This window comes from Chroicocephalus ridibundus, chromosome 5 (genome assembly GCF_963924245.1).
Source record: "Chroicocephalus ridibundus chromosome 5, bChrRid1.1, whole genome shotgun sequence".
In the NCBI taxonomy this organism is placed as follows: Eukaryota; Metazoa; Chordata; class Aves; order Charadriiformes; family Laridae; genus Chroicocephalus; species Chroicocephalus ridibundus.
In genome coordinates this window covers 6503209-6528874 of record NC_086288.1, presented here as the reverse complement: position 1 = coordinate 6528874, position 25666 = coordinate 6503209, and the positions used below count along the sequence as shown (strand labels likewise).

At 44.4% G+C, this 25666-nt stretch overlaps 1 protein-coding gene across 4 annotated transcripts in view; it reads left to right on the top strand.

The window, feature by feature from the left end:
- FRAS1 (Fraser extracellular matrix complex subunit 1) overlaps window positions 1-25666 on the top strand; it is a 167370-nt gene that overhangs the window by 29359 nt on the left and 112345 nt on the right. The window lies entirely within an intron of this gene.

Below are 25666 nucleotides of genomic sequence, written 5' to 3'. Positions count from 1 at the left end.
TCTGCAGACCCTGTTTCAGCACGGCTTTTGTGTATTCAGACTTTACAGTAAGAATTTTCTGTTGGATTAATCAGGCAGTCATGTAATGCGTTTTTGCAGACGGGAAGGTAGGACGCGTTTGCCCTTCCTATAAAATCACGTGCCACTGTGGTCTGTATTCACTTTGCCATCATGGTAGAGAGGTGGCATTCATCTTGTTTCACAGATGACGTGCTGAGATGCTAAACCATTTGCCCAAAGCCACTTTGCAGTCCGTGACGGAGCTGAAAACCTGTTTTTTCTAACTTCTTCTCTGTCCTGCAGCCTTCATGCCGATTTCCTTGAACTTTTCCACTTGGACTTTTTATGGCCCTGTCACTTCTGTGCACGCGTGCATGAAATGATAAACTGTTTTGTGGCTCTTTTCCCGAAGGGCTGAGGAATTTTACCTTTCTCCCGGCTCTCTGCTGGTTTCGTAGGTTTACAAAGCCTTCTGTTTTTTTTATAGCGCATGGCACTGTGGTGTGCTGCAGTATTAGCCCGTGGTCTCTAGGCGCAACCGTAGGACAGATTGCTCTTAAACAAGGCTCTTGCCTGGCAGAGATTGTCCATTTGTAATCATTACTTCTTCTAAAGCTGACAGAAAATGATATGTTTCTGAGGTTAACAAACAATAAAATCCTTGTTTGCAAGCGCGGGAGATAATAATGGTTTGAATTATTGTCTCTTCCCTATAACCACTAGCTAGTACTTGACTTCAATAAGCATCAAGGGCAGAGGCTGTTTTAAGTGAGAAAAATAATTTTAAATGGCCCTAAAATCACAAATTACAGGAGACTGCAATTTTTCAGAGTAAGACTCCTGCTGCAGTAAATACTTTTTAAACTGTGGCTGTTGTTTCTGCGTGGTCTGAGCTTTGGGTGATTTAACCAACAGCGTTGCTTTCAAATTCTAAGCTGTTTCTACACAGGCAATAACGATGGAAAGGTCCTTATTCCTTTTTTTTTTTTTTTAAAGAAATACGGCTTTCTGTTCACTACAGGGATGGTACGTTGTTTGATGAAGTTTCAGCAAAGAAGTCACCCTTTGCATTGCAGTAGCGTGAAGCATGACTGCCCAAGAAAGATGGGTCCCCAAGCAGGGCTCTGTTGGCACGGGGGACGTTAAAAATGGCTTTGCTAGTTCTTTTCTGGGACTGTCTGCAGTTCGCGTCGCATCTTCTCGCTGCTGCCTTCTGCTCTGGGTGCAACACGTAGCTGAATCACGTGAGTGAGGCCTGCAGTGACCTGAGGCGGGCAGGGGGATGGACAAGTGCTACGCGGACACTCTCCGTAGGTCAGCTCAGAACGGTTCTTGAACAGGGAGAAATTCTTGTACAAACTAGGGACATGAATCAATAGGAAAAAAAAGAGAAATCTGACTTTCCACCTGTTCTTTACAAATTTAGGCATTATAAAACGCATCTTTTCTCAGCTGCTTTTTCCTTGAGCATACTGGCAGGTACCAGAGATGTAGTTGCACAGCTGAAGTCAGTTAAAGCATATTTAAGGCCATTATAAGGAAAAACCATAGCGTTTTATATACATGCGGGCAACTAAATTGCTCTTCAGACTTGATTAAGTGTAGTTTTAAATTTTGTTTTAGGAGTTTTGGGAAACAGACACGTAAAAAAACTGAGCTGATGAAAGGTGGAGTGACACCAATTCTGACAGTTAAAAGTCCACAAGGACAAAGAGGAAAGACTGATAGATTGGATTTAGTCTGCTGCATCCCTTTTTTTGTGAGCTTTATACCTCAAATGTGAAAGGGACTATAAGGATATGGGGAAAATAGAAATTAAAAGATAGTTTAGACACTGGTAGGAAGTCTGGTGGGAAGGGATGGCAAATACCAGAATGTTTTTGGCAAATATTAGTGGCTGGGCCACAGGGGACCTTGAAATGAAATCCAGTAACCCCAGTCGGATGAAGTTGTTTTATCACAGGGAGCGTTGACGCATGGTACGTGGGGCTTTGTGACTGCCCTGCTTGCTGAACGCCGTCACTAAAAGCACCATTCCTGTTCATAATTGTTGTATAGCTGGTAAATGATGTTCAGCGAGGCTGGAAATGTTCCGCTTGCTTCCCGTCTGGTGTCAGCTCCGCGAATTTCGCACCCAGCATGCGTTTTCTGAAACCGTGCTTGCATCTTAGCCCTGTTACATCATTTATTTTGTGACTTTAGAAATGTCTCTCCGTATCTGTCACTGCTGCAGAAAAAGGCCATTCACTTTGGTGGCTGAAAACACTTGAGGGTTTAGCAGATGTAACAATTGGCCAAAAAAAGTACAACGTTTCACGTCTGTCAAACTGAAATGAAAAGACATGACCTGTAACAGGCTTACTTGGTATTCAGGATTTCATAGCCCCTTGTCTCCTACCTGATCCAGCAACCAGCTGTGCATTTGGCCTTTTTTTTCTGTTTTTAAACTTCCTGCTGTTAGGAATGGTGAATGTGCGCCAAGAAACCTTTTTTTTATTAACTATAAGTGCATAAATGGGCATAATTCAGACTTTTTTACGATATGCAAAGGCATAATTTTGGCACTTCAGGGCATGCTCTAGTGGCAGAGATTGTAGGTTGTTTGTTTCTTTGTGGGTTGGGTTATTTTTTGTGTGTGTATGGTTGGACTCGATGATCTCAAAGGTCCTTTCCAACCATGAAGATTCTGTGATTCTATAAATTGTACCTACAGCGTTATTGTGTACAATTACACTACCTTGTGCTAAATGCAGCAAAGATGTGACTTGTGTCATTATTCCTATTCACCTTATCGGACCTCAGTCATTAAGGTAAGGCACGTGTAAGTCTGCGAGGTCAAGGACTTGTTCTGCCCAGAGCTGCTCTTGCTTAGGCCTGGCCATCTCGGAGCGAGTGCGTCGTGTCCTAACACTGGTGCGTTCCCATTTACCACGGTGTTTATTTTGCGTGTGAGGTCTGTGTCAAGCCCAGTAAATACTTTCCTGCAGATGCCCTGAAAAGGAACATTCCTGCAGAAATCTTAGGTTTATCATCATCTATTTGACATCTTTTCCTTCCTGCTACGTGGAGTTATCTGTATCATTGCGAATTGTGCTTGCTCAGGAAAGGTATTTTCCAAGAAGAGCGTTTTCTTGTACTGAAGTTAATTATTCACAAGAATTGCAGAGCTTGTTCTGGCTTTTTATTCTCATACCAACTGCCTCATCTCCAGGGTATTTGTGGTAATAGAAAAATCTTGCGTAGACCTCGCTTAGTTTTTTGCCGGTTGCTAAATATGGGCTTTTTCCTCGAAGTGGGAAATAGCTGTGTCTTGTGAAATACCCGCGGACCATTTGCTGTGTATTGAGAACGGATTCTTTGATTAGGAAACAGGAACAGCACCAAGTGTTTTTTGGAGACTCCTCTTTGTGCAGAGCCGTTGTGTCTAATAAATTCTGCTTGTTGCTTGCACTTTGTGAAGGTACTTTGTGTGTACAATGTCCCGTGCAATTAACAGATGACAGAATAAAATGAAGGGTGCAGGGTCAGCTTACAAATATTGGCATCTCTTCAATGGAAAACTGAGACATAAATCACCACCTGGGTCAGACTGCAGCCTGCGCCGTGAATGGGATCACGGGTAAAGCTCTCCCATCCGGGCAAACACACCAAAAAGGGCAGGCTGCCGTGCATAGCTGATTTCGGTGAGGCATCTAGGGATAGCTTACCTTAGCTTTTTCAATCCTGACTTATCGCATTTCCCTGCAAAAGATAACCCTGTTAGAATTAAAGGAGAACCTAGCTAAAAGCATGGCTTTTCCTGGTTGTGAAATGCAAAATCTAATGCCCTTCTTTTTATCATAAAGGAAAGGTTTATTTTAGGTGACTGAAGAATAGGTCAGACTTCCTGAAATTGGGATAATCCTTTTGTATTGAATCAAATCGTGCTGTTTTGCATTTTGAGACTGCTCCCGTGTACGGGTAGGATTCAGAAACCTTTGCCTCCTTTGTAGCTATTACTTGGCATAAAGCAAGAAAGCATCTGAGAGAGCTTCTCGGTTTCCCGACCATCATCTCTAAGGATAAGCTGCATAAACTCTAGGAGACTTTGATTCATTCTGCCCGTTAGCCGTCCTTTTCGTTTATTTGAGTCCCGCTGTAGACCTTTTTCTTTGGCAAAGCTCACACTGAAAGATCATCTAGGTATTAGGAGTTGGTGATAATGAACTCTGACTTTGTTGTCATTCGTCTTTGTTCCCCAGCTTGTTGTTTTGTTAGTAGACCCGGCCTGTGCTTCTTGGGAGGTACCTTTTAAATTGGAATTTTAAAAATAGATTTTAAATTTGTTTCTTCTTGAGGTGTCTGTTAAATGTCTTATTTTGGGGGTTTTTAATTTTTTTATTTTTGCAGTCTTTTTAGAGCAGACGGTCGTCTTGTTGTGCACCGCTGGGAACTGTGTTTTTCCCTGGAGTTCCTTTGAATTCCCAGTGGAAAAGTGAGACCCTGTGCTCATGCGAGCTCCAAACCCAAATACCCAATTCAGCTTCCATTTTAGAAGCCCTGCTGCCGAAGGGGCAGTGAGAGACTGAGAATAGGCTGTTAGGAGTGGGATGGGAGCTGATGCAGGCTGGAATGCGCAGGATTAGATTTCAGCAGGAGAAGAGGTTCCCCTCTTACTTATTTTTGGCTCCTCTTTGTCTGGAAAAGGAATTTGTGTGAGACGAGAGGGTTCTGTAGCAAGAGATAGATGTAGATGTTAGCAGAGGTTATGTTCGACAACCAGCTGTGACTTGGATGTCTCTCTGTCTGCTGTTTCCACTTCATATTTTCCGGCAGATATTCTTATTTTGGAACACCACCTTCCGCAGAACAGCTGTTGGTACCATGCGCAGGCAGGTACTGGATAGTACGGAAATCTAGATGTAAAAGCGTCATATTTTTGCGTTGATGCTTTTCAAATGGATGAGTGCCAAAGAGCCTTCAGATCTATAATCCTACCAGAAACAGGTCCGTATAGACCTTACCTCTGATTTCAGCAACGTTCAGCACGTCTGTCTGTTAAAAACTTCCTCGGAGTCCATGCCAGAGGGAAGCCTGCTGTCGGACTTAAGGTCTTGCCTTATATTTTGATCGCAGGGAATACACAGGGAATGCAACCTGGGGTTGCGTGTGTTATTTGCGAGCACCAGTCTTTGTTTTGTCTGAAAAATCCTGCTGAAGTTTGAAAGGTGAGAGGACAGCAGTGAAGGTAGCTCATGGTGTCATAGACACGGAGAAGGGTAGAGTACGACTGGGCAGACTTTTATATTTTGGTAGGGAGGCAGGTGCTGGGAAAACTCCTGCCCGAAATTGAGATCCCAGCCAGGACAAAACGTTCCCCACCTCTCTGTCCCTGGAAAACTGTAAAACATGGATTCTTTGGGAGGGTTTCCAGAAAGTCTCTTGTGAGGACAGTTTGGTACTTTGGAGTCAGTTCTTTTTTTCTTACTTTAAGAAGACTAAATTAGGTTTTGTGGCCTTCTGGGTAAAGCTTGTCTTAATTTGCATCCCTCTTACCTGCCTTTGACTATGGGAAGCTTCAACATGTGTCTAATTAGGGGAAACATTTAAATGAAAAGCAATTAAAGGGTTGTTTCTGATGAGGTTTTGACACTAGCGCTCGTGCTGGGAATGGGAAAGTAAAGGAGGAGGGTACTGTGTGTATGTGCTCTCCGGGGCTGAATAACTGGGGGGGTTTGATGGATCTGGGTAGCCACTGGAAGGCATTTTGCGGCTTTGGGCAACAGTGAAATTACTGTTGGCTCTGTCTTATTTTTTCACAGCTCTGCGTGGTGGGAGGTAACAAGCTGTATCTGCTCACGCCAAATGGAGAGGAAAGCGGCCTCCGAGTCCCAGGAGCTGCTGCCTGGCTTAGAATAAAGCACTGCAGAGCAAGACGCTTCACTGGAGGCCAGCTTTAGATAACTCCTCACCCATAACCATGGGGTTGTCGGGAGAAGGGAAGACGGGTTATTTTGGGGACTTTGCAGCCACCGTAGGAAGCTGTTTTGGGGAGAGGTTGGGTCTAACTGTTCAGTAGTCTTCAATCAATAGGAGACGGTGTTGCAAAGAGTCTTATTCATGAAATCTTCGCTGTTTGTTTGACCAGCCTCAAATCAAATTGACCCGTGCCTTTCTTTGGGGTAAATTGCTGAGCGCTTACTCAAATGAAATTATGAGTCTCTGTTCCAGCATTGACAAACAAGTGTAATAATGAGTGCTACAACTCATACAACTGTGGTTGGTGCGGTGCCTTTAATTGCAAGTTCCTGCAAGTCAATGACTTTTAGATATCGTGTAAAGGAATTAAATCCTAATGGCCTGACCGTGTGATACAAAGCCCTGTGACAGTTGGATGGATGATAATGATTCCCTCAGTCGCTGGAGATGTAAACAGACACTTCACGCACCATTTTCCCTGCAACTGTGCTTTAACTCTGTTGTAATTGGAGGATTAGTTGTCCTGAATTTAACCAGATAGGAAGAGGGAAGGAGAGAAGAAGAAGAGAGGAAGCCTGTACTTGCTCATGTGTCTGTGAAATGCTGAACACACAAAGATCAAGTGATTGAGACAAGCCAAATGTTTATACAAGGGCATTTCTAGTGCCCCCATCCTTAGCAGGACTGAAGTTCAGTTTGCCTGGAGGATAGGATGAAATGAGATGATTGTAGACCAGGGACTTGTTTTCTTTTGTTTATCTGTGGGAGAATCAAAGCAGGGCAAGGTACGGCTTTGATGCAGGGTCAGACGTGGGTTTTGTTAAGTGCAGCTTTTGTTTTTGATTCATTAGCTGGAAGCAGAGGGAGGAGAGCTGGCCTGGATGAACACCAGCAGGAACAGTTGTTTTGCTGGGAGAAGAAAATCTAACAGTGGAGGAAAGGGTGCATTTCTGCTGACTTGTTGGACTCCAGTATTTAAGAAGCGAGGAATTATGGCTTTATTTCTGGATTGCTCATGGACAGATGCTAAAATAGCCTTCAGAAGGGCAGCTGTCTGCCATTACCCGGTCCCTTTTAAAGAGTTTATTGTGGACCCCCTTCTCGTATTCCTCTTTACAGTCAGTTTTCTGAACTGGAATAATGGAGATTCCCTTATGAGGAAGGTGCTTTTCCTCATTATTACAAATTACCTCCTATCTATTAGCACTGTGTCGTGTTTCAGAGTGGCACCCGGTGCGTGCTTAGGTATACTGAACAGCCAGTGTTCTCCTTGAGTGCCAGCAAATATACCTGGCACCTAGAGACAGAGTTTGGAGATTTTGGAGAGAGCAAGTTGTGTAACAGTAGGCCAGTAAAGCATCGATGCCTAACACTTTTGTTTCTAAAAATGCTAACAAAGGGCATATTGCGGCCAAAACTTCCCTAGATAGCTTAATTTTGGCTGCTCCTGTCTGTTCTGGTGGAAGTGCTTTGTGGGGATCAAATTATCAGTTCATCCTCTTTAAGATTTCATTTGGTTTTGTCCATTTTGCTGGAATTGTCATTTAAGGGGGACGCTTATTTCCGGCTGTGATTTAGACGTGTGACCGTGTAGGAGTAAAGCTGATGCTAGCAGCTCATTTTATGAAGGCCACCAAACAGGAATGACCATCCTTCATTACCAGCTTGTTGGAACAAAAGTGGAAGGCTCTGCTTTTCTGCCAGTTTCCTAAGAGGTATGGTTCCCTGCTGTCTCGTTCCTTTGAATTTGTGCAATTTGCCGTTATATTGGAGCAATGGACGACGTACGAGTATTGTATGTGACAGGCAGCTCCTCCTAGGACTTCCATCTTGCATACATCACTTTTCTTATGCCTCTCTATAAAATTTAAATGACATCTGGAAGGAAGGGACTTGCCTGACCCATCCATCTGAAATATCAAAGTTGTTTTACATTACATTGGCATTGCTCCAATCAAAATCTCAGCTCTTGGGATGGGATGTGTGACCAGCTAAAAATTAGGGCGCAGCATCCACGGGACATATTTTGGAGAGAAAAGATAATATTATTTTTTACCTCAAGCGTCTTTGAGCTTTAGATTTTCTTGTCGTGTTACCCTGGCTGCTGTGACTCCTCTTTGAGAGCACCAACTACTTGCAGTCCTTGGATTTTGTGTCAGGAAAACTGAGAGGCTTGGGTCCACCTTACTTTCTGGTCCATTAAGAAAGAGTCCCTGGCTGCCAGCTTTGACCGACAGCGTGGTAGCAATGGATACCTTCAGGCCACTTGCGTTTTTTTCTTGTGCTATTTGAATGAATCATTGCTTGCGCCAAAATTAGGGAATGATTTCAATCTAGGAACTGAGGGTTTTCCCATTGTGTTATTGTGAGGTGTTAACGAAGTTGTAACGCTGTCCAAAATAATCTTCTTGGAGAGAAAGAAAATGGTAACGAAAATTTCCAAGAATTTGGAAAAATTCTTTTTCCAGAAAAGAAAAGAATTTTAGATGACTAAAATGTCATCTCCCTTCAGAGCATTTTTACATTCCGGGAATGTTTAAAAACTTAAAAGATTCAGAGACTTTGCAATCTGAACATTTTGAAGACATTTGGATAACGAGATGGCACCAAGATGGCAAAATTTGGATTTTCCTTTTGTCACACCGTGACTTTCCGCAGCCGGTAAAGTTTTGAAAATTTACTGAAAGTAGCAGAGCCGAGCAACAAAACAAAGTGAGTGCAGGGGCAAGTGGGAAAGGGTAGATAAAGTAAAATAGCCTGAATATTAAGAATTTAATGCATGATGGCAATGAGAAATAGAAAAATAGCAGGGAGGAGAAAGGAGAAACTGTGGGAAAGAAGGACATTATGGGAAGAGGAAGAAATGCTTCCCTCCCCCAGATTCAAAGCGTTAGAAATAACATTTGACGTCATCAATTTTCTGAAGATACTCTGCCTTTCTGCAAACCACCACCTTGCCAGGCATCTGAGTTTCAGTTCGGTTCCTTGAGCGTGCGTTGCAGGGCTTATCGGGGTCACGGTGTGAGGCTGGATTAACATTCCTAACAGGCTCGCGTTTTTGGATAGTCTGTGGGATCTTCTGTTATCCCCTGCTGTGTGGTGGGAACCGTGTGCTGATGATGCCGAGCAGGTGGCGTAGCTGGAGGAGATTATTGGAAGTGCCGGTCCCTTTTCTTTACCCTGGCCATGACTTGGAGAGCCAGCAGGGAGCCTGGGGGCCTGTCCGCTGTCCTTCTGCCACTGGCTGTCTTGCTTTTTTGCTCTTGGAACCAGATGTGTTCACTTTAGCATGGCAGCATGAGTAAAACCCCATCTTTTCCTGGCATCCCGTATGAAATATTTCCATTGTGCTTGCAAACCCAACGTGTAAATGCAGCTGTAATAACGTATGGATGACTCCTAGGGTAGATAATCCTCTTCCTAGAGAGGAGACTCTCTTATTTTATAAAACTCTTATTTTCACAGTGCAAATTGTGGGGTGGCAAGGGGTGGGGTGGACGCGATACGACTTGTGTGCGTGGCTCGTGGGCACTTTAATCGTGGAATACTGTGTCTGCAGACATGGGAGTGGTACCCGGATACAGGTAAGAGGCGTAAAAAAATCTGTGTGTTGGCTTGCTTTCAAGCCAAGTATGCTCTGAGCTAGGCTGCGAAATTCTGCATCTCTCTGTTCCTCTTCAGGGGATGGAAGAGCCCTGCAGATTAATAATGGGATAAGAAGCAATATTTTATCCCCCAGTAGATCCCTGTTACCAAGCACAGCGTGGCCTGGCTGTCTTAACGTCTCAGCCCGGTGGGGGTTGGTACGGGACGTGGGGAATTTGGGATTTCCCTTGAGCAATCTGCCTTTGCAGGGAGAGCCGAGGCTTTCATCGAGCATCTTTCATCGGCCAAAAGAAGCGGTGTTGTGTTGCAGGCATCCTCCCTCAGCTACACGCCGTGCTTTGGAGGCTTCAAAAAGACTGACGCCCCTTTGAAGGTGGGGGGAAGCTGAAGAATTTTTAGTGTGCTGTGTTGAGAAGGGTTTGCTTTTGGTAACCCTCTGTGTTTTTAGGAGTCTGTTCTCTATTTGAAGCTGCCGCGTGCGTGTTTTCAAGGGCAGGATGCTAGGTGGCTGCGTTCAGGCTTCGCAGGTGCAATTCCCACTTGGTCTAGCTGCTATTTTAACGCCTTTGTCCTGGAAGGTGATAGTGCAACCGCTTTCCCGCTCGTCCGTCACCGCACTACTTCTGTTGAACATTTTAGTGCTAGCGCAAGGACGGTCGGGTATTCCTACGGATAGGAGACAATTATAAAATGACGCTGGTGAGTCAGCTCTGCCAGATGTGTGTGTTACAGCCTTTTGTACTACTAATGCTGTGTCATCACAGCTGATTCTGGACTTGTTTTGTGTGGAGGCACAGAAACTTAAAGCAGATCCAACTCTAGGATGTTACGTGGTGATCTCTAGGGTTTTTTGGCTAGACTGGGGAGATTGCTTGAACTCTTTGGCAGAGGAATGACGCTGCCCTGCACAAAAATGTTCTTCTTTAGGGTGTTGCCTGGTAATTGGCGAGGGCTACATTTACGATAGCTTCTTTCAGGCTTTCTCAGCTTGCAGAATGAACCCATAAACCTGTACTTCAGGTCGCAGGACTTGAAAGTAAGATTAATAGCAGGACTTAAACACCTATCGGATGGATTTAAAGTGCAATATTTACTGCAATATAGAAGAGAGCACTGAAATACTTAATGTACCCGATCCACTGAAAAACAGGCTGTCTTACCATGACTGAACATTATGGCAGCTTCTTTCCAGAGCCTTAAACAACGTTTCTCATGGCGCTGAGTAGGAGGAAACAAGAAGGAACAAGTTCAAGGCTGTGATTAGGACTGTGCTTCCCGCTGTTACTTCATTTGTTTCCGGGCAGCTCATTGAGAAGCAAAGTTTCTTGGATTCAGGCAAAATATGGCCGTCTGGGGAATGCCACTTGGAGATGAGAACAGCACACTGTTTATGAGAACAGCTCATACCACCATAGCTGTCTCCTGCTCCAACCGGACGGTGGGGTGGCCTGGCTCTGGTGCTGAGGTAAGGTGGGAGGCATCTGATTTGTGTCGGTGCGGTCCGAGACCTGTGCCGCATCCAGGGAGTCGCGGTTATTTCCCTGCAGGCAGGGAAAGAGTAAGCCTGGCTGCGAGCTTCACTCCGGTAACCCACATTGCTTTCCTTTTTTTTTTTTCATTTTGAGGTAAAACTAACTAAAGTTGCAGGGAAGAACATGAGCCGTGGAGGTCAAAATCAAATGATGAATGAAGGTGTTTGGAAAATCCATCATGCCGCTGTGCGTAGACCTCTTGAAAGTATCGCAGTGCAGAGGAGTGAAAGAGCAGTGCTGGAGAGGATAGTTTGCCTGCTTGCTTGTCTCTGGTGGTGGCAGTAAAATAGAGTGATTTCTCTTGAGCTAAGCCTATCGTCATTAATATAGTGTGGATTCCTCCCTGGAGCTGTATCATCTCTTCCTTTCACAGTACTGGACAACGTTGCATTTGCACATGCCCTGCATTGTGTCTGCAGCGTGTCGCCTGTCTTAATTACAGTCCATGGCAGATGCTTCCAGGTGTCTCATGATAGTGGAAATGGCTGATTATGAGTTTCTTCCCTTCTCAAATTCCTTGCATTCTCAACTGTAATTTGTTATGCCGTCTTTACAGTGAAACTTGGAGTATGTTTTGTTTTAACATCATTCAGTCTAACGGGCGTGTGAATCTGCCGTGTCTTTGAGTTCAAATCAGCATTCATTTGTGTGTTGAGGTTTTATTTCTCCCCTTCCAGATTATCAGGTGGCCATAGGTAAATATCCTACAGAAAAGACAGTGAATTCAGTCTCCCAGTTCAGTTTTATTTCTCTGCTGGGGGAAATAAAGGGGAAGAAGAGGAAGGAAAAATATAATCGAATGTTTTTCTAAATCTCCTACCCTTTTTTAATTGTCAGGTTGTGCTTTATTTACATGCTGCTGATTTGAAAAACGTGGAAAGTAACTTGTAGAGAGACACGTGAAAGTATTAGAAGCACCAAGGCCTTGGCGGTGGGAGCTCCCGTCACCACCGTCTTCGGGAGAGACGGTTGCGCTGAAACAGGGCATGTGTTTCAAGCTGCTGCGGGTGCACAGGTGAGAGAGGAACGGGAAATACACTCTCCACGTGGTGATTTTCATTCCTAACCCATTCGGCGGAGAGGATAGTACCTTAAAGACGGTTTCTTGTGTCACTTTTCCTAAATCTCTTCATTTTTCAGGGAAGCTGTGAATCATTCAGGGTACAGGCAGACATCAAGTATGGGATTCTTCCCAGAGTTTCTGAAAGTAGATGCAGATAAAGGAAAACTAAAAACCTCACCAGGATCCTACAGGAAAAAAAAAAAGCATTGTAGAGGTGTTTCCTAAGCCCCATAAAAAACTACCTGAGCAAAATCTTGAAAAATGGGATTTCCTTCTTCAAGGAAAAAAAAAATTAATTAAAAATACCTGGGCTCTGTAACAGTTAATCTGTTTCATATCTTCTTTAAGAAGAAAAAAAAAAAAAGAAAAATGGAAGAGAAGAAAATTGCAAAGAAGAGTTACACCATATCGCAGTGTCATTATTAAATTTGTAATGAGGCAGCAATTATTTCTAGCCAAGCGTGAAGTAGCACGACAAGCATTAGCTCACACCACGTCAGTGAGCCGTCTTCCGACTGGCAAATATCCGTGGCAGCTCTGAGAGTGGTGTGATGAGAGCTCTCTCTCAGTCTCTCGTCTCTGAATGCGTGTGGACATCGATGCCTGAGGCTTTGTATACCCAAGAGATATGCTTTGAAAAACGCATTGCCAAGCATTCTTTTAAGCTTATTAAGGAAACAGAATTAAAATGGTTAACGAAAGCAAATTCTCAGGTGTTATTTTCAATACTGTTCAGCCCATTCTCGCGTGCCTGCGGATGGAGGGCAGAATGCTTTTTCTTCTTCAGCCTGAACTTAAGGGATGCATGTGTTTTGCCCCTGCTAAATATTTCATAGAGCAGCTTCTGCAGATTAAGACAGCACTACAGTGAAGGAATAAAGTGCTTTGATATAAAACTGTCCCTTTTTTAAACGATGAGCGTTGGAGAGATTTAAGGACCACCCAGCCTGTTTTCAAGAGTCTAAATAAGTGCTTATGCATGTGCTCTTTCTTACCCTTACTGCTCCAGTCACCATTACGGGCTTGCCATATAAATCGTTCCCAAGCTTTTACCACCGATTTATTCCGAGCCAGATGTTAAGTACTGAGAAAGGGGTGAGAGAGAAAAATTCACGTGCGTGAGCTGTAGAGGTTATGGTAATCTGTGTCCCTTAGCTCGCTTCTATTGTGGACAGTCAAATTTTGTAAAATTGGTTTTTCTGCAGAAGAAAGAGTGTAGTAAAGGGAGCAAACTGGAGAGCTGTGCAATGTACGAATTGTATTTATTTTCAGAGCAACTCCTGACATCTCCCTGGCATTATATTGGAAGAGCAGTTCTTGGAATCATGGCATTACACATTCTTATGCATTGAAAAAGTAAATATACTTTAGATAGGATTATAGGGCTTTAATTTTAAATAATTTTTTTTTTTTTGGCCATGACCTTTTATGCAGCGCTTCTGAATAATGAGCTGTTCCAGCACGAGCCCAAAGACATCCGCAATTTATTTCCTGTGGAATGCTGCCACTTATGAATGGATAATATGATTTATTTCTGGCTGATGGCCAGTCGTGCTAATTAACACAATGGTACTTCTGCTGGGACCGGCTGTGCCCTGTTTTTTGCTTTTCTCTTCTCTGTCTCACCAGCGGGAGTTTAAATGCCTTTACGCAACCGTTTCTTATCCCGGCCTCCCTGAAAAGCGACGGCTCGTGATTCATCGGAGCACCGTTTTCGGCCCCGCAGTTATTTCTTGCCTCCACTGCACCCGCTGGCAAAGGCTGCTCCTCCGTAGGTGTTCTTCAGAGGTTTTTGCAGCCTGCTCACTCCTCTTGAACCTTTCTTGCACTTTGTGGTGCTTAACTACCTGGTGCCAGCCTGCGGTTGGGGCTGTAGACCAGATGTGGCCCATCTTGTCAATGTTTTCAGTACTGTGAGTCAGTCTTTCTTGATTTTTTTTTTTTTTTCCGGAAAATAGTCATGGATGGTGATTTTGGCATTGCATAGCTTTCAGGTTTGTTGTTAAAAAAAATAAAATACTTGGCATTGGATGTGGACGGGTTCATAACCTTAATAAAGAACAGTATTTGCCTTGCCATCAGTAGCCTGTTGGACTGGAGTACAGCGGTGCTGAGTGCCCAGCTGAGGTATCATCATTTTGGGGTGAAACTGCAGCAAAGTGGACATACTCTATACTTTGCTGCATCCCGGCAAGGTTTGTTTCTTTCTAAGAATCCCTGTCATAATTGGTGACCAGTTGCTTATAGAAGCAATTGCCCTTGGTTCTTCAAGGATATATTTGTCGCCAGCCCCCATTTTCTCCCCTTTTCAGCTGTTTCTCATTGATTTCTGAGCCTCCCGTGTACTGTTGTGGAGCGATGCGCTCTGCTGCTGAATGTGCCCTCCGTCGCAACCAGGTGTTTGGCTTTTAGCTAGTATTAGCTTGAATGACAGATTTCACTGCGGTTGCTCGGCAGTGGCTTTTCTCAGGGCAAGTGACATCTCGCTCATTAGTGGGGCTGTCACTGAGCGAGGCCATGTACCAGGTGGTGGTCCCCGTTCTCTCTAGCTCCAGCGAGCTGTGCGTGCAAGCTCTTGTTATTTAACGGTGCAATAAAGAAAGAAAAGTTCATAAAAACTGAATAATCCATGAAGAGGAGGGAAAGACTCGAGAGAGAATAAAAAAAGGCATTAAACAGCTCCACAAGCAAGGCCTGGTCTTGTCTCATTACAGTTCAGTAGCAAAAAATCCTGTTAACGGAGACGTGTGTGGAGGCAATGAAAACAACAAGACACACAGGGTAACCTTACACCCATGGAATTCCTTCTTTTGTAGAGCAAGAGACAATTAGCTGTAATTCTCAGCTTGTTTTGCGTGGGCTACACTTTGTTGTCACTGTAGAAAAATAACCATTTTTAGAGCGTGTGCCGCCCAATTTATAGTAGGGACCACGTTGCTTAACTCAGCTGCTGCTTCTCTCCTTCCTCCCACGCTGTCACTCTCAATCTGTCCTGATAATCAATCACCGTCCCAGTGCGTGGCTTGGAAACAGTTTGGACTACGATTCCAGGCATATATTGTTTTTTTCTTTAGGTAGTGAGTGTGCCAGAGGAGATTATGGCTTTTATTGCAGTGTACACAGATGGAGGGATGAGCACAGGAAAGTCTCTTTGTGTCTTCCCTGCTTGTCCAGCAGTAATCTTGCTGGGAGTTACAATCTGACTTTGCAGTGGGAGTTGTGTTTGGTTTGTTGGTTTTTTTTTTTTTAAATATTTGCAACTACTTGGCATTGTTGTTGTTGTTGAGTTGTTGGGGTTTTTTTTAAGTCAGCCAGGAAAGAAAGGCAGTTCTGGCATCTTTCAAGGCGAAATGGTTGCGTGTAATGTTTTTCTGCACACTGTCCGGACAGTCAAATGTGCTGATAATGCAGATAACGACTGGACAGATGTAATCCCTAAGGCAAACACTAATAAAAAATGTACTGCTGGAGGAGTTGCTGTTTTTCTGGAGTGGTACCAACCTGTCACAAGGTAGTACACCCATCCACCCTGATATTTCCTTCCAGCGCCACCTCCCTTTCCTTCTAATCACTTAATAGAGGAACTTCTTTCATTGGAGGATGCTTAGGCTGCTCATTTGGGAAAACTGTATTTCTCCATTGCCAGGACCTTGGGATCTGCTGCACCCTCATGCTGATACCACCCTTCGATGCAAATATTGTTGTTGAACCCACTATTTGATTGAAATTCCTTCTTTCTTGCCAGACACTCTCACTGTGTTTAAGCATCCGTGCCAATTGCTTCTGCAAATGAACTTTTCCCACCCGTCCTTTAGGAGCTGAGCAGTCGTATTTAATAGCTTGATGTGCGTGTTCTTCACCCACGCTGCCTGTTGCTATTGTGAATCCAGTTATTACAGTATTTTGGTTCATCAAAGACGAGTTCCTCAAAATAGTCCCTCCCTCTGTGGGGCAGAGAGGAAGAAAAGCCTCTTCGTGTTACCTGATTAACGCATGGGGAGGAGAAATGTTAAACACCGCTATCGAATAGAGAGGAAATAAAGCAAAAGATGGATGGTATGAAGCGTTTAAAAAACACTGTCTTTTCTTACATCTTACCTATCAAAAACGGTCAGAGACCTCTTTCCTTAAAAGAAGCACACAAACGCATATATCATTTTTGCCCTTTTCAGGCTATTTTAAGCCTGATTTTGTTTTCAAGCCTGTAGTTTCTGCGTGCCACAGTCAATTAATTTAATCATTTGTAATAGAAGGCAAGACGGAGCCTGTGTATTCGAGTAAAATACTTAGCTGTTACGTACCTTTTGCTGCCATTAATTTCAATCTGTTTGGTCATAAAATTACCACCTTGTTAAATCTTGACAGCTACCAGTGAACCAGAGGCTCTGGAAACAATACTAGAGGACAGGAAGACAGCCTGCGAAATCCCTTTTTCTACAGGCCTTTCCTAATCATTTTTGTTCGGTAGTGAAGTCTTTGTTCGCAAAGATTAATGACTCTGCGGGACTTTTGCAGGGGTCCCCTTCCCCCTTCGAAGGAAAGCGAGAACCAGTTTATTAATCTGCTGCACAGGGAGCTGAGATTGAAGATAAGGACATAAAGGGCTGTACTTTCTGGGAGCTGTATGAGAGATTACTGCGCCTGGATCCACGGTAACACTAGTAGGATTCGTGGTGCGTAATTCCTTGCATTGCACTTTGAAAAGACACCTCCTTAATACCCAGCTTGGAATCGGAGGTACCTATATATTTGCTGAAGCGGCTTGCAAAATTGCTCTGGAGTGTATCGGTGCCTTCAAGAAGTAGAAACAGAGTTATGTTTCACCCGGTGCAGTACTTCGGAGGGCCTGTTGCAAATGACTTTCACTGAAGGATATTTTCTTTCTTTGCTGAATCAGCTGGCTGAGTGGCAATGATTTTCATGCCCTGATGGTTTGGGTTTTTTTTTGTTAGAAATGGGATAAAAGGCTTAGCTTGTCTTGTTCATTCTGCCCTGGCTAGATACATTCAGCATCGAAGCATTTGGCCCAACACAGCCTGTATTCAGCAGCACGACAGCATGAATTTGAAATTATGCATCCTGCTGGCAATATTACTTCATCATTTGACATATCTGTGTTGGGACCGCAGAGGATATTCCCTCCTCCTTTTGAAAAGGCTGAAAAAAAAAGCTCAAAAGGCCAGGAGTGTTTCCTAGAGGGTACAAGGCAGGCTGTGCTCCGCAGGGAATCCCTTGTAATATATGCACCGGATTAAGTTGGTTTAATGGCCAATTTCAAACCTGTGATTATTTTTTTTTCAGGCTGTTGTTCTGCGCACGCCGGTTGACAGCGGTTGCCTGCAGTTCTGCAGCCCTCAGCGTTTGATGTTGCTTGCTAAAGTCCTGGCGGCTTTCACAGGTTCAATTCTCAAAGCAGCGGCGTCGTTTTGAGGAGGCAGAACATAACCTCCGCAGTGCTCTTGGACACGTAAAGCTGCGCTTTGCCTTAGGTAAACCTAAGGCATGCTTTGCACGTACACCGGAGCATCGCACAGTGGAGATTGCGACTCCTGCTGCTCCAGAGATAGCCATTCTATGGCAATAAATACCATAATTAAAACTGCGATCAAGTTTAGGTTAAATTAATCCCTTACCTCCCTTCTTTTCAACAGCTGTTCCGTCAAACGCTCTGGGTTTGATATCCATTCGGAAGTCTTTTTTGGAGGGATGATGTTTGAAATTTGCCAGTTCTGGCAGGTTAGGAACTGTTTGAGTAAAGGGGGGAAAAAAGTAAAACAGCGGGAGGACCCCAAGTGTTTTTCTGGATGCTGAGGAGAATTACTGGTGTGTGTGGCTCCTCAAACATAGCGTACAATTTGGCATGGAAAAAATTGTCAGCGAAACTAAAAGGAAGAAAGCCCCCACTTTTTAGCTTAATGGTCATCTCCCCTGTGTGCCCTTTCCAAGCTTATTGCAGCAAAGGTGTGTGTGCGAGGGGTGGGTTTGTTCATGGCCTGGTGGCGTCAGCGGGATCAGGCATGGATCAGCAGCGCTGCTGCTTCTTGGCTGGCTCGGTTGAGCCACCGCAGACGGCATTGTGTCCTTTTCAGGCCTTAAGATCAGAGCACGTGATGCCAAATGCTGGAGAAGGGTGTAAGAAAGGCTGGTCCTAATGCCAGGAAATTTTCAGGGCAGCCCGAGCACGGAGAAGGGAAACATCTTGCCTGGGATCTCAGGAGTTGTCTGCAGAAACGGGAATTGAGTGTAGATCTTCTAGGATTTTCTCTTTCTTCTCTTTTTTTTGCTGCCCTCCTACCCTAAGCTGCTGACCGGGGAAAATCCCTGTTCTCTGCAAGGATCCAGTCTGTGTCAGCATACCATTTATTTGCCTGACCCACCATTTTTGTCCCTTTTTCGTAACAGCATGGTGCAGGCTTTAGTTCTCCACGAGGGAGATGCTTTTTTTCGCTCTGAGTGTGATAAAGCACTAAAACCTTGCTGTAAGATGTCGATGCTTAAAGTTTATGTGAGTTCAAGGGGAGACTGGAGACATTCACAGAGGAGAAATCCGTGAAGATTATTAAATACAGAAACCCGACTTCTGACTTGGGAAGTCACTGAACTGTGAACTGCTTTGGGGGTTGTTTTTGGAAGAAGTATCACTTTCTGTATTTGTATTCTCAGCTCTCTGATTCTGGCTTTTGTCAAACGCAAGCTCCTGGGCGAAATGGTTCTTTGCTCTCGCTGTGTCCAGTGCTGTTAAAATTGCAACCCCTTCCCCTCTAGCAATTGTTTTTGCTATTAGTTGTTTGCCACCTCCTTTTATAGATGGACCCAACAGGTGAAGAAAGTTTGCAAAGAAGCTGCGAGCTGGTTTGGGCCAGGCTTTCCTGCTCCTGCCACATCGTTGGCGCTTAAGAAGATGTTTTTAAAATAGGTCGAGTGGAGGAAAAATGGAGCCGTGCAAAAATGCCTCACCGTAAGCGTTCTCGCCCTTCATTTCCTAACCCCTGGGATGCTGATTTAAGAGCAGGCTGTGTTGCCCGTGGTTAGGTGGTCAGAGCCCGCGCGCGCTTTTTTCCAGCGGTCCTGGCTGGGTTTGTTGAGCTTCTGGATTTTTTTCAATAAATATACAGAACAAGTGCAGCGCTGAATCAGTTTCTGGCAATGGTAGCCCCCTATGCAGGGACCAAGGAAATAATTATGAATTTCAGTGTATTCAAGCAGTTTATCCTTTTTCCTTTAAAGCTAAGAGTTAAAGAGCATGGGAAAACCCCCGTTCTTACAATGATAAAAGCTGGGCTGAGATCTAGGTCTAAAAACTTAATAGGATGCAACTATGTTACCTTTAATTATTGCTGTTCAATGCAAAGCCTTCTCCTAAAATACTCATCGCAGAGGAAGTTATTTAACTAATACAGATTACTTCAGAGATCGTACTGCTGTTAATTTTTCGTTCTAGAAGTGCCGATATGAATTGATGAGAAACGGGGAGGAATGCGTAAGTATCGGAATAGAAATGTGGTAAACTGCAGTCCCTTGAGTGATTATAGGGCACGGTGCTTCTTCCAGTCAGGGCAAAAACGAAGTGGAGTGTTTGATATAAAGGATATATTTGACTTTTTGATTTTTGGCAACCAAAAGGCACTAACCTCTAGAGAGGGACACAGCTGCAGCAAAACAATTGGCCTGTTGGTCTAAATAAAGATTTCTGCATGCTGATTTAAATCATGATGAGAACTGATGATTTTAAAAAATGGCTTTAATTTACCTCTCCTTTTTGCTCTGAGCTCTTTCCTGGTGACTGCTTTTGTGTCTGTATGAAAGACAGGACAAAGTTTACAACGGCGCCTGAGGAATTTAAGAATATCTTAAAATATCATAGCCTTCCCAGCCCTGAAATAGCTTAGGGCTGCTGGGAAATTTTAGCTGTAGACTCTTGATTTTGACAAGGCTGGTACAACAGGCGAAAGGCTTAACCGTTAGAAAATGTAGAAAAGCATCAGACTAACGGACCACGAAAACAGTACCTTAATTTTAATTTGTGTAACTTCTTCATTCCTTAGTTGGAAGAAGGGGGAAAATAGTTGCTGATTCCTGAAGGAGTGTGTTCGTGTTAACGCGTTGTTAATCAAGCTGTGTACGCTCTGCCTTAACTGCTCTGTGCTCTACCAGAAGTGTAGGGCTAAAACTTGTTTCCACTGAGATGAGCTGAATTTCTCTTTGGTTTCGGAGACCGAGCCGTTCCTGTGTTGTTCTGCTTGTGGGCATGCTGGAATAAGCCCATTAAAAACCCATTTTCAAGGGGTTTTTATTATATGCGAGCACATACCAGATTTGAAAACATATTCGGTGGTGGCAACGGCTCCCTATTGCAAAAGATAAAACATCAAGTCTAAACCCGAATGGACACTGGGAATCCTTTATGTGTCTCTGAATTACTTTCATCTCTTCATCACTCCATTAACGGATGTCCCCACAGACCACGCTGCGCTCTCTCGGCTTCCCTTACATTTGGGTTTCTTCTGCCAATTGCCTGCTATTGTCAACTAATTGGAGTGGAAATGATAAATGCAAGCGGCGTTACGGAGCTGCCGAGTCTCTTCACTTGGCAGCTGGTGGGTGATGCTGGTAATTGTTACCAAAAATGTAATTGCTACGGATTTCAACAAAGCAGCCTGGTATTCCTTCTCTGAGACACCCGATACCTGCCTTTCTTCCCTGGTCTCCGGCAGAGGACGACTTGTGAAGTAAATCCGAGCCGGTGCCCGTGTCGGGGAGCGCTTGGGCTGGGGGCCTGTTGGAGCATCGCTCCGAGAGGGGCGGCAACCCCTCTCCCTGGGCTCCCCAAAGCCAGGGTGCCACCTGGTCTGGGAACAGAGCAGCCCCTTGGAAAGTTAATCGCACGAGTTTTACTGGTTTCTCATCAAAGCAGGAAAGGTAATTAGTAGGGTACACCCTAAGCAATAACCACCTTGTTTTCGGCATGACAGTTAAAATTTCTAGCTTGGTTCCTGGCTAACGTAAAGGCTTCAGCTGTAGATTGCTGGTTTCACCCTGCTCTGTAATTGCAGCAATACCACCAACCAGATGACCGGCTTTACGGGCCTGGCGTGCTACGGAGGACAATCCAGCATCCAGTGACGTTTTATGGATTGACTGAATATTTTCGTGAAGCCGTAGGAATTGAAAGGGGGCTGGGGGGGAGGACACAAACCAGCTGTTGTATGCTTCTTATTTCCACAGTCGCTGCGCCAGAATAGAGCACGGATTGTTATCTAGTGTGATGATATCCCGTGTTAAGCGGCATCTGATCAAATTACCGAGGCTTTTTACATGTTAATAGCAGGCTCTGATTATTTTTGATTTCTTGGGCGTGTTTTTTTGCTGAGGTAGAGGAGGAACAGGTGCAGCTGTATGAGGTTATGATAGCTGGTCGAAAAAGCCACGGTCAAAGGGATTGTGGTCTTTCTGTGCTGCAGTTAATGTGACAGTGTGGCACCGGCAAACCATGAGTGCTCCCAGCTGCTCTGCGTTCCCACTTCCATGCTGGGTCTGCTCTTTGTCTCTTCAGCTTATTCTTTGTTTCAACCCTCCTTTGCTTTTACTGCTGGTTGCTTTCTTGCCTCTCCGTCTTCTTCGTCTTTTCTCTCTCCTGCCTTTTTCTAAATCCTCATCAGTATTCTCCAAACCCTGCACGTGCTTCCACTGTGTTCCTGCGTCTTGGGTTTTATTTTATTTCATCTTCTGTCTGGGTGCCTGCGAGCTCTAAAGCTTTGTGAGCGTATGTTGCTTTTTTGGCCGCTGTTCCACAAACCGACCAAGTAATGTAGATATCTCTTCTTGCAGCGCGGCGTTTTAAAATTCAGTTGAATTAGGTATCGTTTCTTCTTTTGATGTAGGGAAATCCAAAGAATTAATAAATTATAGTGGCACTACTGGGCGCTTAAGGAGAGCTTTCCACCTTCAAAGTGCTCTGTGCGCAGTATTTCATTATTTATACTGTTAATTATATTAGTACTTGTAAGGAAAAAGCCCCTTAAATTGTCGTTGATAAAAGTACACTCTTAACGGGATAGGAATTCAGCGCTTAAGTTGTAGCAGATAATTTGTCCACTGAGGTCCGTTGCCTTGGAGAAGATGTAAGGCGGATTTACAGCAGTTCTTTAAGTGTCTACTGAAAAGTCTTGCTTTATGTTTAAACCAGTAATACCTGGGAGCTTTAAAGTGTCTTTGTAAGTGCTGGATGAATACTAAGGAAGCCTTAAGGCATGCAGGACAGGTAGGTGAGACCCTCATTTTGCAGCTGAGTGATGAGTATTTCGGTTCCTATCTGCAGAGTGACTTAGGAACCTTTCATACAGTACTGGGGCTCTGCATCACTTGAACATGTTGCCCCAGTTTGGGTGGACCAAGATCTCACAGTTAGCCTGGGGCAAAACTGGGAAGAACATTCTTAAGCTGTTGGCCCACCTTTGGTTGCCTTAGGGATAGTCACATTTGAACCGAAACAAACAGAAAGAATAATTAACATCCTAGCAGTCTGCGTTCTGCAGGTCGTAAGAGCTCTAAATGCACCCCAATAAATCTTTTTATGCGTTCCTGTATTAGCAGCTGTCAGCCACACGCTTCCCTGTAAACAGGGAACAAATTAAAATGAGTTTGAAATGTGATCCTGAGATAGTCAGCAGCCAGGAATACCACCAGAAGTAATTGTCGCAATAACCTCCCCGTTCTTTTATGTATTTCCACCATGTGTATGAAGTACCTGTGCTGCTTTTCTCTCCCATCTCCAATTAAATGGCCTTACACTTCAGATGGCTCATAGCCGGACCATTGCATTTTGCTCAGTTTTCCTGTGGCTGTAGCATTCAGACGTTTGGTAGCATTACAGAGAATAACCCCCCACCTTTCTTTCGGGAAATCAGGAAACTTAATTGTCGCCAAACTTTTCAAATTTGAGTTTGGCTCTGTTGCTCCACAGTCAGGAATCCGAAGCTCAATGTTGAACCGTCAAAAGAGCCGAACACCAAAGACCCATGAACTGCCTGGAAGACTCTCATATCTGAAAAATCAAGTAGTAGTTTCCTGCCTATTAACTAGGTTCTGAATTCTTAAAACCTCTGCAGAGATGTGCCCGTTTGGATCTGATACTGGCAAATGGAAATCACTGACGCGTGCAGACTTCCAGGCCTCTACCAGGTGGATTTAGAAAAAGCTGATTTGAGCCCCCAGATAGAAGTCAGCCAGCTTAGACTATACTAGAATACAGGGGAGGGAGAAGACCAGAGAGAGGGTTTTCTGATCAGAAACTTGAGCATTTAAGTCTCAAAATATGAGTAAGGGTGGCTCTGTGCTGACCACTTGCCATGTCCTTTGGCCATTATTCCACTGTGGAAGTAATTCTTTTTTTTTTTAATAAAGGAGAGGCCACAAGGTGAAGGTCTAGGAGCCAAGTGATGAGGCACTACATCTGCTCTCTCCCTCTCCTCTGCCGGTGCTTACCCCATGCCTGGCTTCTGAGACACCAGCTTCACCCCGCAGGGAGCTGCCAGCTCTAAAACGCGGAAATTCAGGCTGCTTTTCACGGTTCACATGGTTCTCGCACAGGTTTTCTCCTTTCCCACACACTGTTTTGGGATCCTCCTTCCATCCGGAAAAAAACAAGCGAAGGCATAAATCAATAGATATATCAAATAATCTCGTCGAACAGATTAAATGTCACTTTTTGCCAGTGGAAAGATAGTAGGAGTTCTGGGTATTATGGGTTTAGGAGTCTTAGGATGGATCTGCGTATGATAAAGCTTTGTTAAAGAGAGCAGAATGAGTTAACTCCGATGTGTGTGTTAGCCAAAGCTTGGTACCCAGGTAACTTAACCGGAATTTATTCTATAACTGCACCATAAATCAGAGTCTGAAGTCATGTTTTCTGTCGTACAGCCACCGCCGTGTGTACGCGAGAGGACAACCGGCTGTGTCCCCAGAGCAGAAATTGCCATTTCTCTTTGTCTTGTTGACATCTTGCCCCAAGGGGCTGTGCAGTTGCTGCCACCTCTTGCTGTTACTAAGATTCGTGTTGCCACCATCAGCATGTTTACAGAGAATCTCCCTAAATTTCTGATGGCTGCCGGAGTGTTTGTTACCTGTGCCGTGAACCTTGCCACGAGAGAAGAGCACAGTTTGAAATGAATTAAATGCTTTTGTAAGGCAGCGAAGAGACGCAAGGATTTTTCCGCAGTATTTCTGGTTATCCCGCTGTTTCCTGCTTTGCACTTTTTTATCCAGCGTTGTAGCGTAAGTCGTTTTGTTTTGCCAAAAAGCACAGTTTTAGCGGGGACGCGTCCGGCCTTCTCTACTCGACAGTCGGCCCTGGATGCAGGATGGGTCGAAGAAGAGAGAACCTCTACCAGTGTCCTCCCTGAGCAACTCCGGGGTGGCGAAACCTTCTCAGACACCTAGAATTGCCTCTCCCCGTGGCTTGCTTTGAAGTACATCGCATTAAGCTTTCAGAAGAGCGCAGCAGCCAGCAGCTTCTGCGTAAGTGCCTGAGCGAGTGGCCGGATTTTTCAAGATTGTTTTGCTCTCATTAAGCAGTCTAATGGGCCTTTAAGGCACATTTCAGTCTTTTATCATTACGCTTAACAATTTTAGCAGTTAGCCCGAAATGTGTTCTTAGTAGTAAGCTGTTAATCATCTTTTCATATCTTAATTTGCCCGAGTCGTACTTTACACTGTTAGTAAATCGCTACATCATGTAAATGAGTAGCAAAGTCTCGTCTTCTTTCAAGTCAATTAAAAATGAGGCTTAATGGCTTGGATAGCGGCTGGCTGTACTACCCGGGAAAATTTCCCGCATGGCGTAAATTTGGACTAGTGTACGCACAGGGGTCGTCTAATGGAAAAGAGTTGTTTAGATGAGAAACTGATCTGCCGCTTTCCATTTTCTTTTGGTGGATTTAACTGAAGGCTTTTAAAACCAGGTAATTAAATGTGAACGTAGCAATTGTATCATTCAGATTACCTCCGTATGTAGTTGCTGGTTGTTTTTTTTAAACTGGCAGAGAAAGGATACATGGCATGGGCGAAGGGACACTGCAGAGGAGCTGAGTGCAGGCAAGACATTTTCATAGGAAGAGGGGATGACAGGCAGACTTGGCTGCTTCTCTGGGATGCTGCTGATGCTTTTTGATATCAGGATGGCTGGAAGTCAGCATTCAGGAGTAACAAGAAAGGCGGCTTTGTTTTCCACGTATCCTACCGAAAGTAATGAGTCCCAAGAGGCTGCTTAGACCTTGGAGAAGCTGGTGGGAGACAAGGAGAAGCTTGGCAAGTGTTCAAGCAACGGGCTGAGGGCCTGAGATGCCTTCCAAAAGCATGGTGGTGGCGTGGGATCATGACCTCGGCGCGGAGGGAATGGGAAGGGGTCAAGCAGGGGTGGTGGAAACCCTTAGGAATTAGCTGCGTGTGTTCCAGTTGGGTGCACTGATGGAGTGGTGGTGACAGCTATTTCCAAATCTGTTGGACTGTC